Below are 17,443 nucleotides of genomic sequence, written 5' to 3'. Positions count from 1 at the left end.
TATATAAAGAACACAGTTCCTTCGGGCGGGCGTTAGCTTCTTCACACTTTGACTGCCAATAAGTTCAGGAATTGTAAAAATTTTTCTTTAAATGGCTAAATCATATAAATTGACACCACTTGAACTTGTCCTCTTGCCCGTCGAACATTTTGAGGATAATCTACGCAAATTCATTAACGACGAGAATATTGCCGATGACAAAAAACTACTTTTACTTCAAGATGCAGTGCGACTTGTGGACAAACATAGACCTTATTGTGAGAGACCCACCGTCACCGATCCCTCTAATCAAGGAACATCTCAAGATTATGCACAATCAAGGGAGAAGTACTTGAATTTAATTGTATTGAAAAAAGGAATCCTTTTGCCTTTCACCTATCGAGAACAGAGTAAAAGAGTATTATCATACCCCGTATTGGAATCTGCCGGTGATCATCAAGTTAAACTCAAGAGCACAGGGAAACGACTTATAATTCATGGAAAAATTTATAATCTAATTGATTTAATTTGTGATAGGGTGACGAATCGTAAAGGACTCTTATCCTTTGACGATAATCTATACACCTTTCTGTGTTCAATAGACTTCCCCAAAAGTTTTATTGGCAATAAGCAAATTCTAAAGAAACTAAGAGAACATAGTCCACCAACACCATCATTTAAAAAAGAAGAAGATTCAATATTTGAAGATACTATCAGCAGTGATTTTACAACACCTGAGGCTACTAGTCAAAAGCGAAGACGAATAGATTCGCCCACCAGTGTGCAAAAGGGGAGTTGATATTAAACTGCATGTTTACGTTCAAAATAGATGATGTTTTGAAAGGTGTTTATAAAAATGTTAGTGAGGCGGGACGTTTAAGTGCTCCCAAAACACTTTTTAAAGCTGTCTCCGTCACCACCACATTGAAAAAAGCAAAAGAGTCTCTAGAAAATCAACCGAGTTACACACTGCATCGGAATCACATACTTCGCAGTAAACAATGTCGACACATTAAAGTCTTTTTCCCTCTGCATATAATGCAAATGGATCTTTTAACTCTAGACGCACTTCAACAACGTCACAATGCGCCCTACAAATATATTCTAGTGGCAATCAGTATCTTTAGTCGCTATGCCTATGCTATTCCACTGTGGTCAAAGAGAGGTGTTGAAGTTGCTCGAGCCATTGAAAGTATTCTAGAACAGGATTCGTATAGAAAAATTCAATCGGATCGTGGCAGTGAATTTGTTAATCCCCATGTGCAAAATGTTCTTTTGAAATATAATACTACACTTTATCATAGTCAAATCCTGATAAAGGATTATTGGTACTATATTTGGTTAAGCCCGTTTTTAATTTAATATTAAATATATTGCACATTGAAAAATACATCGGCTGATTGACTTTAGTTTGATTCTTTATCGTTGATTTTTAATAATCGACCCAATCGATCCCTTTAAAGCTCTACACTAACAGATGTTCACTATAGTGAAATTACATTTGATATTTTTCTAAACCAGTACTCCAATAGCCAAAAGGAGAGAAAGAGCAAGAAATTCAATGTTGGTGATACTGTTCGAATTAATAGAACCACCAACCTTTTTGAAAAGGGGAATTATTTATGGAGCAATGAACTTTTTAAAGTGTCCAAAATCTTGGACACTGAGCCCACAACATACCAACAGCGAAACACAACAGATGATGAGATTCTCGCCGGTTTTTATGAACATGAAATACAAAAATTTAGAAACACTAGTGAAATGTATCAAATTGAAAAGATATTAAAGAGTCTGACACGCCATGGTAAGAAACAGGTACTTGGTCTCTGTATAGGATACAACTCGGATTTTGATTCTTGGATCGGTGCTGAAGACATTGACAATGCCTAATGATTTCTATGTGACTTTCATGTCCAATGTTTCTGATCCTCTCTAAAATGACCTTGAATAGAACAAGTGATTTTTGAACGAAACTCTCCCCCACCATCATATTCGACGACGGAAAGTATGAAGTGGCTCTTGTCAACTGTATTCTCCAAAATACCTACGACATCCTGAGAAAGGATCGTAAATATGAAATAAAAATTAGACCCTATGATTGGCCGCCACCGCCAGGTGATCAAGAAAAAATTCAAAAAATTAATTGGTTGGATTATCCATACATTGACTTACCCTACGAGGAACTCACCTGTATGAATGATTTATGTTATACTATCAATAAAAGAATTTCTTCTCGTGAAAAAGGTACTTTTCATTTCAACTACTCGAAGTAGGAGGGCGAGATCTACATTAGTTCAGCTATTGCCAGTGAAAAGGTTATTCTAAATGATAATCTGAAGGATGTTCTTGGCTTTAAGCTCAATATAATCAATGGTAAAAAGTGCCGGAAACACTAATTTCATTTTCGCTGATTAACCACCCGTCTTCACCACGGACATTTGTATATTTCTCTATGCTTCATTTGTGGAAACATCTCGAGTTGATAATTCAAATATTCCCCTCCTACGAGTTCTTGAACGAAAAACCAATCAAGAACATATTCACCACTACAATATAAAGCATCTGCAGTATATTCCCTTAAAACCGAGAGATTTGGAACTCTTTAGGGGAACTCTGCTAACTAAATTATGCGAACCCATAGCAATTTAAAAGGGTTTGGCTGGTCTTACACGCTATTTTCGTCACATTATTCAACAGCAATCTTCCTCCTAGAAAAGTGGTACTATCATTCCAATATAGTGGATGATCAGTTAATACTCTTGGCCCGAAACAACAGGGCAATGGAATGGACTATTACAAGGGTCGCTCGTACAATGTCTGGCTATGGTCTTGGCAGTTGGTTTTCTAAGCTGTTTCGCTCTTCACTACCACTGGCTAGAAAATATCTTGTACCGGCTGCGAGATATTTTGCAGCGTCGATACTCTATGATTGGGGCTCTGTTGAGGATTTTAAAAAAAGTGCTTCTGAAAATTTTAGGTCTAGTGCGCGAACCCTTGGTGAGGGATTAAGACAAACCGGTACAGGCTTAAATGTGCTGCGAAATACTACATCACTCATCAGTCTCCGCTCAGGACGGAAACGTAAGACATCCCTTCTGTAAAAGAAAAGAATGAAATAGTCAATCCATAGTGTAACCAGAAGCTCCAGGAAGAATAGAAGTGTTTGATCTAACCTAGAGTTCTTCTCCAAACCTGTCCTACCTACAAAAGAATAACTCCCAACCTTTATTCACCAACTCGTTGACTATAATCAGTTCTAGAACTTTCGAGGTGATTGTCAAGCATGTGTACGCAGAACAATTTTATCCACTCCAAAATCTCAGCGACAATATCCACTTTAACATTTATTCTAATGAAGACTACTTCCTGGACATGTCTTCAACATTTATAGAATTGCAAATGAAAGTCCGGAAATCCGATAATTAAATACCAATTCGGGCCGATGGGATATCCTATGAAAATTGTATACTACATAATTTATTTCGTCAAATTAGTGTCTACATCAATGGCACGCTGGTGAGCACAAGCAACAATCTCTCCAACTATACAAGCTATATGCAATTCATGCTGATGACACCCAAGTCATACAAGGAATTGAGATTCCCATACAATTGATATGAATATATTACTAATAATGATAGTACAGATGAGCTTAAAAATGCTACAACTAGTGAATTACATCTAGTTTGAAAAATATATCATGAAATATTTAATATACCCCAATGGCTGCCGACCAATGTTAAAGTGGATATAAAACTAACGCTTGCACCCTCCAATTTCATATTGAGAAAGGAACTTGCTGCTAATCCCGATGTAAGTCTCTCCCTCACCTCGGCAACACTTCATGTACGCACACAGCAGGTTATGAGTTCAGTTGCTTTGGCCGTGGAAAAACTAAGAACCAATGGCAAAAACATTAAAGTACTTTGTCCTCATACAATCACCAATCAGCGTCATATTGCCACAGGCTCTCGTAGCTATACCGATTCATCCTTTATCAATGGCGAAATTCCGTCAAAACTAGCGTTGGCCTTTGTAAAAAGCGCCAGTGCAATAGGATCATGGACTGAATGTCCACATAAATTCGAGATGTTTGGACTTTTATCTCTTGTGTGCAAAGTAAACGGCATCCCCATCTACACTCTATCTTTTGATAGATCCTATAGAACACTGTACGAGTTGACCATGCAAACCATAGATCATGACTCTCAACTATTTGAAAATGGTATAACCGAAGATATGTTTGCTAAAACACATGGTGTCATTGTACTGGATTTGTCGGGCACACAGGATATGAGTATAGTACGTACAGGGACTTTACGTTTAGAGTGTATATTTACAGACTGATTATCTGAGAGTATTGCGATGATCTCATTAAACAAAGGTGAAGACTCTTAGTAAATGCCTCCAACCAGTGGGGTTAAACCAGACTTTGCGCTTAGAAAACCGGCAAAATAGTTCGTTTATTCGAATTGAACCGATACATATCTCAACAAAAATTCTATTGTGTACCCTCGGACTATCTTGGAAAAATTCAAAGTGTCAACAATACCTTGATTATTGTTAATAGCAGTCCGTCGACTGTGCTGACGGGTCATTGGCTGTGCATATTACAAACAATGAAGACGATTGAATTTTTTGATCCTCTCGGTCTACCCGATATATTCTACACACCCCACATCAGAAACTATATTGAGACCAGTGGGAAAACCACTATTCAAAATCGAAAGAGGGTGCAGGATCTAAAAATTAAAAGCTGTGGCTTCCATGCAATACTATATTGTGTGTTCTGATGTTGTGACTATACTTACAAGCAGTTTCTCCAAATTTATAGTGACAATCCTCGTCTGAATGACTTTCTAGTGAAAAATATCCTCTCAGGCCTATATAGTATCGATTTCTGTGCCCTAAGAGTAAAGTGCTTAAAAAATGCATTTGAATTTGTTTATATATAAAATGTATAAATACAACATTATCTTTCACCAATCACTTTAGATTTCTTCTTCAGTGCATGTGTGACGGGCACGAGCCGTTAATATCGATAGATCAGTTGGATCCACTATACACATATATAGATTTGGGATGATGTCAATATTAGATGTTCTACAGAAGAATGTAACTTCACTCTTGACATATCTCTTTGCATAGTCAATGATACTATTTGCATTCATATTATGAAATTCAAGAGTTTCAATCTGTCTATTTGAAGCAATATCACATACAATGTTTTCAAGTGGTGAATCACATTCGGTCACTGCCATATAAAAATCACTTGGTTTATAGTCATAGTAGGCAGTGTCATCACAGCGGTGATGAAGAAACCAAAGTGTCTTGTAAGATCAACAGTTGAATATTAGACCAGTGCTCCGTTTCAAGAATAGTTTAAATCCACAAATATGCCAATCTCATAGAAATAAACTGAAATCATGGGTAGGGTTCTTTCCAATTACAGAACTGTCAGCATTATTCCACCGATGACATTTATCGGAATGGCAGTTGGAACATAAGTGTCCTCTAGGGTGTGAGTCACAAATCTCTTCAAGACATGAATTACAAACTTTAATTTGTACTGCATATCCTCAATGTAATTTACAAGGATTATATAATTTGCACTTTTCACTATCGTCATCAATAACTGTACAATTCTCACATTGAGTCCAACTGCCAAGAGTGTACATGCACACTGGACATATATCGAACATTTTTTCGGTTTCCGATGTCAACTCATTCACAGCTAAAACAAAACTGATCCTCTTCGATCGATAAATTCAACGAGAGGGAAATGGGGGAGAGAGGAGTAGCTCTGTGACGTTACCTCTTTCGAATGATGAGGGAGCCATCTACATTGAATCCATTGGCAATGTTTTCAAAAGTATATCCACAATATGATTCTGTCTTGTTCCAATTAATATATCAATAAATTGAGTATAAGCATTTGAATCACATTTTAAAAGTTTCATACAATAGTCCAATGGTGGAGAATCACTCCTCATTATATTGTCAAGTGTTCCCCGACAAGAGAATATCCTGCGTTGAAGAGATAAATCTATAAAATCATCATCAAAAATCAAATTTTTTTCAATAAACACTAGATTTGATCTAATTATCTCTTTCTCAAATTTATTCATTTTTCAATCCTTTCACTCTGACTGCTGACTCTAGACTGACCCTGATTCGTTAGGATACACGTGATCCTGTTTCCCGTTATCGGATCAATAAAATTCCCAATCGATTACGCAATCAAGTTCTCGGAAATCCACTTCCCCCATCGATTACGCACTCAAGTTCTCGGAAATCCACTTCCTCTTCGAGTCCTAGATCAATAACATTGTTCCCGTTAGAATTCAATGCGCATGTGCAACCTTCGTCCCCCGAGCTATTACACATAGAAACAACAAATAAATCGACCTTGGAAAAAGAGGTCATTGACCCCATTACGTGTTCTCCCTAATGACTCTATGCCCATATTTGGTGTTCGTACAGTATTCTATGCCCATATATGGTGTAATCGTGGGAGTAGCACCCCCTCCTCTACTGGCAATACCTCGCTCTTTACGCTTAAGTGTTTTTTAGTACTTTCAAAAGAGCTATCTATTCAAATTGACCGACCTTCGTGATTCAGGAGTTTGTGATTCGAACAAAATTCGAACTTTAGTGTAAAGAGTGAGGTATTGACTAGGGGGGGGGTGGGCGAACTTCCTAATATACAAAATAAAAACATACGAACATAGAAGTTCGCTACGTAAGTTAATTCGTAAGTTACGTCAGAACAAAATTTCGAGAAAGCCATTTAGCCAAAAAAAAGTAAAATTAATATGCAAATTCTTATTTAATTATTAATGTACGGTGAGCCAAAATCAAACCTGCGTTAATTGAATCTCGTTCAGAAATTAAGTAAAAAAACAAGTTTTTTAACTGAAAGTAAGGAGCGACATTAAAACTTAAAATGAATAGAAATTATTCCGTATATGAAAGGGATGCCCCCCCCCCCTGGACGCCTCGCTCTTTACGCTAAAGTTTGACTCTGTGTCACAACTTTACTTTTTAAAACAATAAAAACCTTTAGCGTAAAGAGCGAGGCGTTGAGGGGGGCCGCTCCTTTCATATACGGAATAATTTCTGTTCGATTTAAGTTTTAATATCGCTCCTTACTATCGGATTGAAAAACTTGTTTTTTAATTTAATCTCGTAAAAAAGGAGAAACCATTATGGTACGAAACCGGGTTAATCTGCCATCTATGTTTGATAAATAACGTATCCGAAGTAACAAGGGTAAACAAGTTGATTTGCCACACTCGTCAAAGCGTGATTGCCTGCTCAATCAAAAGCGTGAAAAGCGTACCATTAAACAAGACATTCTCCTTCTTATAATTACCATAATACTCCAAGTCGAAAATAAATTATAATTAGGGTTTCAAGTCTAGTAGGGTCACAGAGATAAGAACTTGAAATAGAAATGCCAAAGAAAAAATATTTTCCAGATTTGAAGTGATTTTATTTATAAAACCTACAAAATGTTTTAGAAAAACGAGGGACTGTTTCCGTTGCAGCCCAAACCCAAACACATACTTAATGTTGGAGATAAAATAGAAAATGTAAACACGAAAAATCTCTCTAAACAAACTTTAAACGTTGTTTAGAAAGGCTCCATAAACTTTAACTTAAAAAAAGAAGAATAAAAAAAGAGATGAAATGAGCAATGTGGAGCAAAAAAAAAGCATGCAAAGCCTCGCGAAAACAAAACAAAAAGAGAATATAATGAAGAAAAACTAGTCAAAAAGAGAAAGAGACGAAGGGAAGGGAAAACTTTATATAAAAAAAAGTATTGGCGATATAGAAAAAAAAAACTATAGCTAGGAACTACTCTTCGGAGAGGAGGGATTCTGGTAACGGATAGAAATAAAAAAAAATTAAAAAGGATGAATTATATAAGGAAAGGTAAACTATAGGGTCAATAATAAAAAAGCGAGAATCTTGAGGTGCAAGAAACCTTACAATCCTCAATAGTCGTGTCAGTATTATAACAGGCTAGGACAATTGTTCTAATCGTTGCATACTGATTAAGGTGCAACTGTATGTGATGTGAGAAACGCCTTTGGTTCGCTTCTCCATTGACAAACAATATTAGAGTAGCATACTCGTGGTAATAGTCTCCGTAACATTGTACCACTTTATTACAGATATAGGCGCTTCAATTCTATGTAGGGGGCCTGAAAGTTTCAAGTTAAAACCCTTAGCTGTTCCTAAGGTATAACAGATACGCCTTTTTTATAAGCCATTTGTCCATAGTGTCCTTTGATTTAGTTAAAGAATACCTGTCAACATTCACTAGCGTTTTACATTGCCACCCTTACTCTTTTGGAATACTTGTGGGTTGAAACATTCCCCCCTTTCTCAGTGATAAATCCTGTGTGTAAAAAATCGAAACATTGCATAATTTTAAATTGCCAAATAATTTGCCCCAAAATAACCGCATTGTTTATTGTCAATATTTTACAATCATCCTTAAGTTTTTTCTCTAAATAATTATTTTTCGAATTTTATTCCTTCTTCCATATAACCAGGATGCACACAGTAGAATTTTATTTTGTTCGAGATACCCCTCAGCATCCACTGAAGTTTTACATTTATACCCTTACTCTTTTGTGACACAACCAGATTAGAACATTTTTCCCTTTTCTAATGACAAATCCTGTGTAAACAATCAAAAAATTGCATAAGCTATAAATTTTCAAATAATTTACCCTAAATAAGCGTATTCTTTCTTGTCAATGTTTTATCAATCGTCCTTACTTTTTTCTTTAATTGATTCTTCTTCTTTTTAAAGTTTCTAGTCTTTCCTCAATTTGACTGAAGGCTAATGATGAGAGCGAAACAAAATTTTTCATATCTGTCCGCTTTTTACCTTTTTTTGCGATTTGGTCTCTTAAAATCAGATGAGAGCTTGAAACCCTTCTATTCAAATTTTGCAGAGTCAAGTTAAGGACCGCCTTTTAAGCCCGTTTGTATCAATCAAAAGATAACCGCCCCATTTTTGTACAGTAACATCTCTTCTGCATAGCTAATTTTCGGTAATCCTACCGTCCGGCCTTAAAGCTTGGTGATACGTTTACAGATAAAAGCTCCTAATTCGCCTCTGATAATACATAACGATGTTGCTCTCCAAGCCAAGATGATGTATTTATTAATTATATATCTATGGGTTTTTATGACATTTTAAATGTGTGCCATTTTATTGCAAGTCTACGACGTAACTTTGATGAACTTACAGCTCATTATTGCAGCACATACCTATTGGTTACCGAGCTATGTCGCAAGTGTTAGTTTTCAATTGCCCTAATAGTATATTTTCTGAAAGTGTACGAGTCAGCGAGTCAGAGAACAACCTAGCGCCAGAGCTGGCTTATCTGGCTGGTTCCTCCCTGGAGGATTATGCCTGCTACAATAAATTACGTTCGGCTTATGCTAGATTTTTTTATTTTCAAGCTTGTATAAAGCACAAGCTTTTAGAAAAGTTGTTCGATAGTGTGGCCCTGTCTCACATCATGTATATAAACCCATTTTGACATGTATTGCCATCGCAGAGCAGTAGTCATTGTAAATTTCCTATTTTAAGTTTCCCAAGTACCTTCAAAGATTCAGGAGAGCATACAAAAAGGCCTCTAAAGTTCAAGTACCTTCTCCAAATCCAAATTTGGTTTGCAAACTCTTATGCTGCTCATCGCTTGGGGATCATGGAGCTCCTCCTTCCGGGGGATTTACTGTTTTGCAGTTTAACAAACTGGTCGTATATTCATCCATGGAAGATGTTATTTTAAGATGATCTTAGCTTTTTTTTTATGCATTTGGTGTTTCTTTTTTTTTTTTTTTTTGTACACTCCATCGTATTTCTATACATTTGATGGGTAATAAAAGTTCGTTCATTTATTCACTCAATTTTTTGAGCGCTCCACCTAAATCTACCAAAGAGGTGTATTTTACGATCTTGCTATAGCAAGTTATTCCATTTAGTATAAGTTGTTATTATTGAGTTGTCGGGGTCTACCCAAAATTTGGGGGTGAACACTATTTGAAAATAGAGGGGGAGGGGGTAAACGTACCAAAAAAAATTGGGGAAAGGGGCTAAATTTTGAACGAAAAAACTCACTTTTTCAAGGATACAAAATATACCCCTCCATATACTGATGGTTCTCTGAAAGAAGAGGTTGAAGAGGAAGCCTCCCTGTTTCCTCCTTGTGAGTTTTTCGGTCCGAACCTTAATGAACTGTTAGTTTCTTTTTCATTGTATATCATATTATTCTTACACTATTTGTACAAATTATATCGTTGGATTATTATATAAATCGTTAGTTTCTTGTATTTAGTTCTTAGATCATTCTATCGTGCTCTAAGTATTATAATCCTGCTATTGTTAACAAAGTAGTTATTCGATCAAATGCAAAATATTTGGCATTACATTGAAACACAATATTATTGTGGCACAGTAAAATGTTAATTGGTATAGTGTTTCAAGCAAAAATGACGGCTTATTTCTATTATAGTTAAAATACATTCTTCTTGGAATACGTCTTTAGTAGATTTAGAAAGATCTTAAACTGAAGACAAACCCTCAGAGTCATCTACGTACGCTCTATTGAAAGATTACCACAAAGATACGAGATGAAACGTCGGTGCTTAGCACAAGTTCAATAATAAATCAAAACGGTACTGTTCTATTAGCTGTTAAACACGCAAGACAGACACTCGAGAAAAGCAAAGACCAAATGCCTGTTACACCGGTATCTTCCTATCTGAAGCTGTATATACGACGGATTTCTCACTCCGGGAACTACATTTAGACTTTTTTTTGTTGTTGGGGAGGGGGGGGGGGGGGGTTACGGGGAAAGAATGTACCTAGGTTACGTTAGGTTAGGTTACGTATTTAGTATACGCTATGTTTTACCCCCACCCCCCTAATGTGCAAATATATAGCCCAAATTTTTTCTAAACTATTATATTTGTATCGTATTTTGTTTTGTTTCATTAACATTAGCCAAACTTTACTTCTCGCGTGTTTTACAGCTAAAAGAACAGTATCATCAAAACTATTATTGCCACTGACAGTATAGTGTTAACAACTAGAAATAATAATGAAAAAAGCTTAATTTTTATAACTAGAAATTCAATTAAAGGGCTAAGCATATTTTAATGCAACCTGACAGCTGACAGTTTGTAAAAGAAAATAGAGCTCTTTTATTTGTAAAAAAATATTTTATTGATTATAAAATATTTTGAGCTGGCCCAGTATTCAGAACTAGACTAGTCGAGATATGTGCACATAGATGTGTGTTCCGGTGTTTTGGCAAAAAATTCTATTATCATCGGCTAAAATACCACACCGTTCTTGTAAGAAGCTTCCGTACTGGTGCATTATGTATAACACAGCGCTTTAGACTGTACAAGGAAACCAGACATGGAAACCCGTCAAACGGGTATTTGCTAGTTAAATTGATTGCAAAGCGTGATTTCTCATTGCGTTTAAAATATTCAAACTGTTTCTTGGGGGGGGGGGGGTTAGGAGGGGGGAGGGTAAAGGTACCTAGGCTAGGTTAGGTTACGAATTTAATATATGCTATGCTTTACCCCCAACCCCTTTCCCTAATGTGCAAACATATAGCCCAAATTTGTTTATAAACTATTATATATTCATCCCATTTTATTTTATTTCATTAGCATTAACCAATCTTGACTTCTTTCGTGTGTTATACATAATGCACCAGTACCGAAGCTTCTTAAATTAACTTCATTATTTTGCTAGTTGTATACAGGTAGGCCTTAAACTTTTTTTACATCTTGAACACTCAAAATACTTCTTCTAGTGGAAATAAAACTTAAAAAAAAGAAGTTGTAAAGGGATTACAGGGAATATTCACATTTCAGAGGAGTAGAATGGGGGGTGTTACTCCGAACCCCACACCAAATAAGGGCATAGACTCCGTACGTACACCATATATGGGCATAGAGTCATTAGGGAGAACACGTTGTTAATGGGGTCAATGACCTAAATTTCCAAAAACAACAACAACAACATCGACCTTGACATTCGCTGAGAGCGTGCCAAAAACAACAACAACAACATCGACCTTGACATTCACTGAGAGCGTGCACTTACAACAACAACAACATCGACCATGGAACACATGTGCTGTCGACCTCAATTCACCTATCGTGAATCAATAATTCCCGTTAGAAACAACAAATTAATTCCCCTTTCTTGACAGTTCAATCAACCTATGACATCATCTGTCAGACTTTAAAAATTTTCGCATAGAAACGATTCTCCAGGAATAGATCCAAGTCATTAATGTTATTGCCTTGGAAACAACTCTTTTGGTCGAACTCCAAAGGATATTAATAGTCAAAGGACATGGAAACAATTCTCCAAGAAACATCTTAGCGATGAATTATTTTAGCGCGGGAATCAGGTTTCTTATTAATTTGAAATGCATTAGCGCAGAGATGCCAAAAACAAATGGAACACGCTGAATTACGTTTAGGGATTATTTGGGCGAAACCGTTTTAGACAGGCTATGGAACTATTTCGGCGAAACAGTTAGAGACATTTTGAAAGAAGATTTTAGGAAAGGTTTTAGAAGAGAATTTGAGGGTGAAACTCTGTGGTCGTTATAATACACAAGTTCCATTTGAACAGTGTTGTGAGGTCCTCTACCCCAACCCCAAAGGGTTCCAATCCTCCTACCCCAACCCCAAAGGAAGCCCCCGGGCCTCAAAGGCCCCCCCAGCTCCCAAAGGGCCACCGGCGCCCCCAACGGCCCACCCCGCCCCCCCAAGGCCATCCCCGGGCCCCCGAAAGGCCCATCGAGCTCCCCAAGGACCCACGGGGTCCCCAAGGCCATCCACCGGTCCCCAAATGTCCCCCAGGCCCCCCACTGCCGGCCTCAGACCCTCAAAGGCCCTCCTCTGGTCCTCAAAGGGCCCCCGGCCCCCAAAGGTCCCCCGGACCAGAGAAGCGCCGTGGGGATGCGCCGTGCGCCAGAGAAGCGCCGCAGGATGCACTGCGGGCCGAGAAGCACCGCAGGATGCGCCGCAGGGAGGCACCGCAGGAAAGCGCCGCAAGTTGCGCCGCAGAGATGCGCCGCAAAAAAGTAAACTAAAAAGTAAAAATTTTGAAATGTTATCCCCCAAACACCCTCCTCAGACCCCCAAAGGCCCTCCCCCGGTCCCCATACATGCACACACAAACTTACACACACACAAAAACTTACACACACACACAAAAACTTACACACACACACGAAAACTTACACACACATCAAAACTTACACACAAACTCCAAAACTTACACACACACACACAAAAACTAAAACACACACACAAACAAAAAAACTTACACAATCACACGAAAACAAACATACAGACAAAAAATAACATTCACACAAAAAATAACACACACACACACACACAAAACTTACACACACACACACACACGAAAACATACACACACACTCCAAAACTAACACACACACACACACACAAAACTTACACACACACAAACACAAGAAAACTCACACACACACCACAAAAAATACACAAACACAAAAATTACAAACACAAAACCAAAAAAACACAAAAAAAAATAAAAATGAAAACAAAAAAAAACTCACACACACAAGCAAACAAAAAATTACACACACACACACACACACACACACACAAAACTTACACACACACACACGAAAACATAAACACACAAGACAAAACTAACACACACAAAAACTTACACACACACACACACACACACACAAAAACTTATAAACACACACAAACAAACAAAACTTACACACACAAAAACTAAAAAAAAAACACAAAAAAACACAAACACACTTACACACACACACAAAAAACTTACATCCACACACAAAAGCTTAGAAAAAATGCAAAATGTTCCTTTATTACCTCTGAAATACGGATAAAAATGAATAATTAATACACATTTTCAACTAGCTAAGGGTAAATGTTTTAAATATGAGCCATTCTATTGCGAAAACACACAAAAGTTAGAAAAAATACAAAATGTTCCTTTATTACCTCTGCAATACGGGTAATAATGAAGAATTCATACACATTTTCTACTAGCTAAGGGTTAGTGTTTTAAATATGAGCCATTATATTGCTAAAACACACATAAGTTAGAAAAAATGCAAAATGTTTCTTTATTACATCTGAAAAACGGCTAAAAATGAAGAATTCATACACATTTTCAACTAGATAAGGGTTAGTGTTTTAAATATGAGCCATTCTGTTGCGAAAACACAAAAGTTAGAAAAAAATACAAAATATTCCTTTATTACCTCTGCAATAAGGGTAAAAATGAATAATTCATACACATTTTCAACTAGCTTAGGTTTAGTGTTTTAAATATGAGCCATTCTGTTGCGAAAACACACAAAAGTTAGAAAAAATACAAAATAATCCTTTATTTCCTCTTCAAAACGGCTAAAAATTATAAATTCATACACATTTTCAACTAGCTAAGGGTAAGTGTTTTAAATATGAGCAATTCTGTTGCAAAAACACACAAAAGTTAGAAAAAATACAAAATATTCCTTTATTACCTCTGCAAAACGGCTAAAAATGAAGAATTCGTGCACATTTTCAACTAGCTAAGAGTAAATGTTTTAAATATGAGCCATTCTGTTGCGAAAACACACAAAACTTAGAAAAAAAAACAAAAAATTCCTTTATTACCTCTGCAAAAAGTCTTAATATTAATATTTAATACAATCTGTAATGTATCTAGGGGTAAATTTTTTAAATATGAGCCATTCTATTGCAAAAACATACAAAAGTTAGAAAAAATGCAAAATGTTCCTGTATTACCTCTGCAAAATAGCTAAAAATGAAGAATTCATACACATTTTCAACTAGCTAAGGGTAAGTGTTTTAAATATGAGCCATTCTGTTGCGAAAACACACAAAAGTTAGAAAAAATACAAAATATTCCTTTATTACCTCTGCAAAACGGCTAAAAATGAAGAATTCATACACATTTTCAACTAGCTAAGGGTAAGTGTTTTAAATATGAGCCATTCTGTTGCGAAAACACACAAAAGTTAGAAAAAATACAAAATATTCCTTTATTACCTCTGCAAAACGGCTAAAAATGAAGAATTCATACACATTTTCAACTAGCTAAGGGTAAGTGTTTTAAATATGAGCCATTCTGTTGCGAAAACACACAAAAGTTAGAAAAAATACAAAATATTCCTTTATTACCTCTGCAAAACGGCTAAAAATGAAGAATTCATACACATTTTCAACTAGCTAAGGGTAAGTGTTTTAAATATGAGCCATTCTGTTGCGAAAACACACAAAAGTTAGAAAAAATACAAAATATTCCTTTATTACCTCTGCAAAACGGCTAAAAATGAAGAATTCATACACATTTTCAACTAGCTAAGGGTAAGTGTTTTAAATATGAGCCATTCTGTTGCGAAAACACACAAAAGTTATAAATAATACAAAATATTCCTTTATTACCTCTGAAAAAAGGCTAAAATTGTATAATTCATACAGATTTTAATGTATATTAGGTTTTGTGTTTTAAATATGATCCATTCTATTTCGAAAACACACAAAACTTAGAAAACATGCAAAATGTTACTTTATTACCTCTGCAATACGGCTAAAAATGAAGAATTCATACACATTTTCAACTAGCTAAAGGTAAATGTTTTAAATATGAACCATTCTATTGCGAAAACACACAAAAGTTAGAAAAAATACAAAATAATCCTTTATTACCTCTGAAAAACGGCTAAAAATCAAAAATTTATACACAATTTCAACTAGCTACGTGTAAGTTTATTAAATATGAGCCATTCTATTGCGAAAACAAAATCACGTGAGCAACTCCGAATAATGGTACAGGTGGAAATATTCAATACTTATAAAATTGAAGAATTCTTACACTTTTTAATATATCTAAGGGTAAATGTTTTAAATATTAGACATTCTATAGTGTAAAAACACAAAAGATTTAAAATATGAAATTTGTTAATGTTTTAAATATTATATACTGAATAATCATAATTTATATAAATCTAATTAATATATATAAGGTTAAATTTATTATATTTGAGAAATTATATTAATTAACCACACAAAAGTTAGGAAAAATGAAAAAGGGTGCTTTTTTACATATTTAATAAGGCTATAAATGAAGAATTCATACACATTTTCAACTAGCTAAAGGGTAAATGTTTAAATATTAGCCAGTCTATTTCATAAACAAACAAACGTTAGAAAAAAAGCAAAATATTTCATTTTTTACTCTGCACTACAGCTAAAAATTAAGAATTCATACAAATTTTCTACTAGTTAAGGGTACGGATTTTTAATACGGACGAATATGGTGATAACAAACCCACTAGTTCGAACATATATACAATGATCATTTATTACCTCTGCAAAACGGCTAAAAATGAAGAATTCATACACATTTTCAACTAGCTAAGGGTAAGTGTTTTAAATATGAGCCATTCTGTTACGAAAACACACAAAATTTAGAAAAAATACAAAATGTTCCTTTATTATATCTTCAATACTGGTAAAAATGAATAATTCATAAAAATTTTCAACAAGATAAGTGTGATTTTTTTAAATATTAGAAATTATGTTGAGAAAAAAAAAACTTGAACGAAAAAAAAAAAAATCTAAATTAACTACATCTGCAAAACGGTTAAAAATGAAGAATTCATACACATTTTCAACTAGCTAAGGGTAAGTGTTTTAAAAATGAGCCATTCTGTTGCGAAAACACACAAAAGTTAGAAAAAATACAAAATATTCCTTTATTACCTGTGCAAAACGGCTAAAAATGAAGAATTCATACACATTTTCAACTATCTAAGGGTAAGTGTTTTAAATATGAGCCATTCTATTGCGAAAACACACAAAAGTTAGAAAAAATACAAAATATTCCTTAAGTACCTCAGCAAAATGTCTAAAAATGAAGAATTCATACACATTTTCAACTAGCTAAGGGTAAGTGTTTTAAATATGAACCATTCTGTTGCGAAAACACACAAAAGTTAGAAAAAATACAAAATATTCCTTTATTACCTCTGCAAAACGGCTAAAAATGAAGAAATCATGCACATTTTCAAATATCTAATGGTAAGTTTTTTAAATATGAGCCATTCTGTGGCGAAAACACACAAAAAATAGAAAAAATAAAAAATGTTCCTGTATTAACTCTGCAAAACGGCTAAAAATGAATAATTCATACACATTTTCAACTAGCTAAGGGTAAATGTTTTAAATATGAGCAATTCTATTGCGAAAACACACAAAAGTTAGAAAAAATGCAAAATGTTAGTTTATTACCTCTGCAAAAAGGCTAAAAATGAAGAATTCATACACATTTTCAGTACCAAGTCCTGACCCCCCTAATTGAAGGATA

Source organism: Artemia sp. Qi Xiang Cuo, chromosome 17, assembly GCF_049724085.1.
Source record: "Artemia sp. Qi Xiang Cuo chromosome 17, ASM4972408v1, whole genome shotgun sequence".
Classification (NCBI taxonomy): domain Eukaryota; kingdom Metazoa; phylum Arthropoda; class Branchiopoda; order Anostraca; family Artemiidae; genus Artemia; species Artemia sp. Qi Xiang Cuo.
This window is presented reverse-complemented; position numbering follows the sequence as displayed.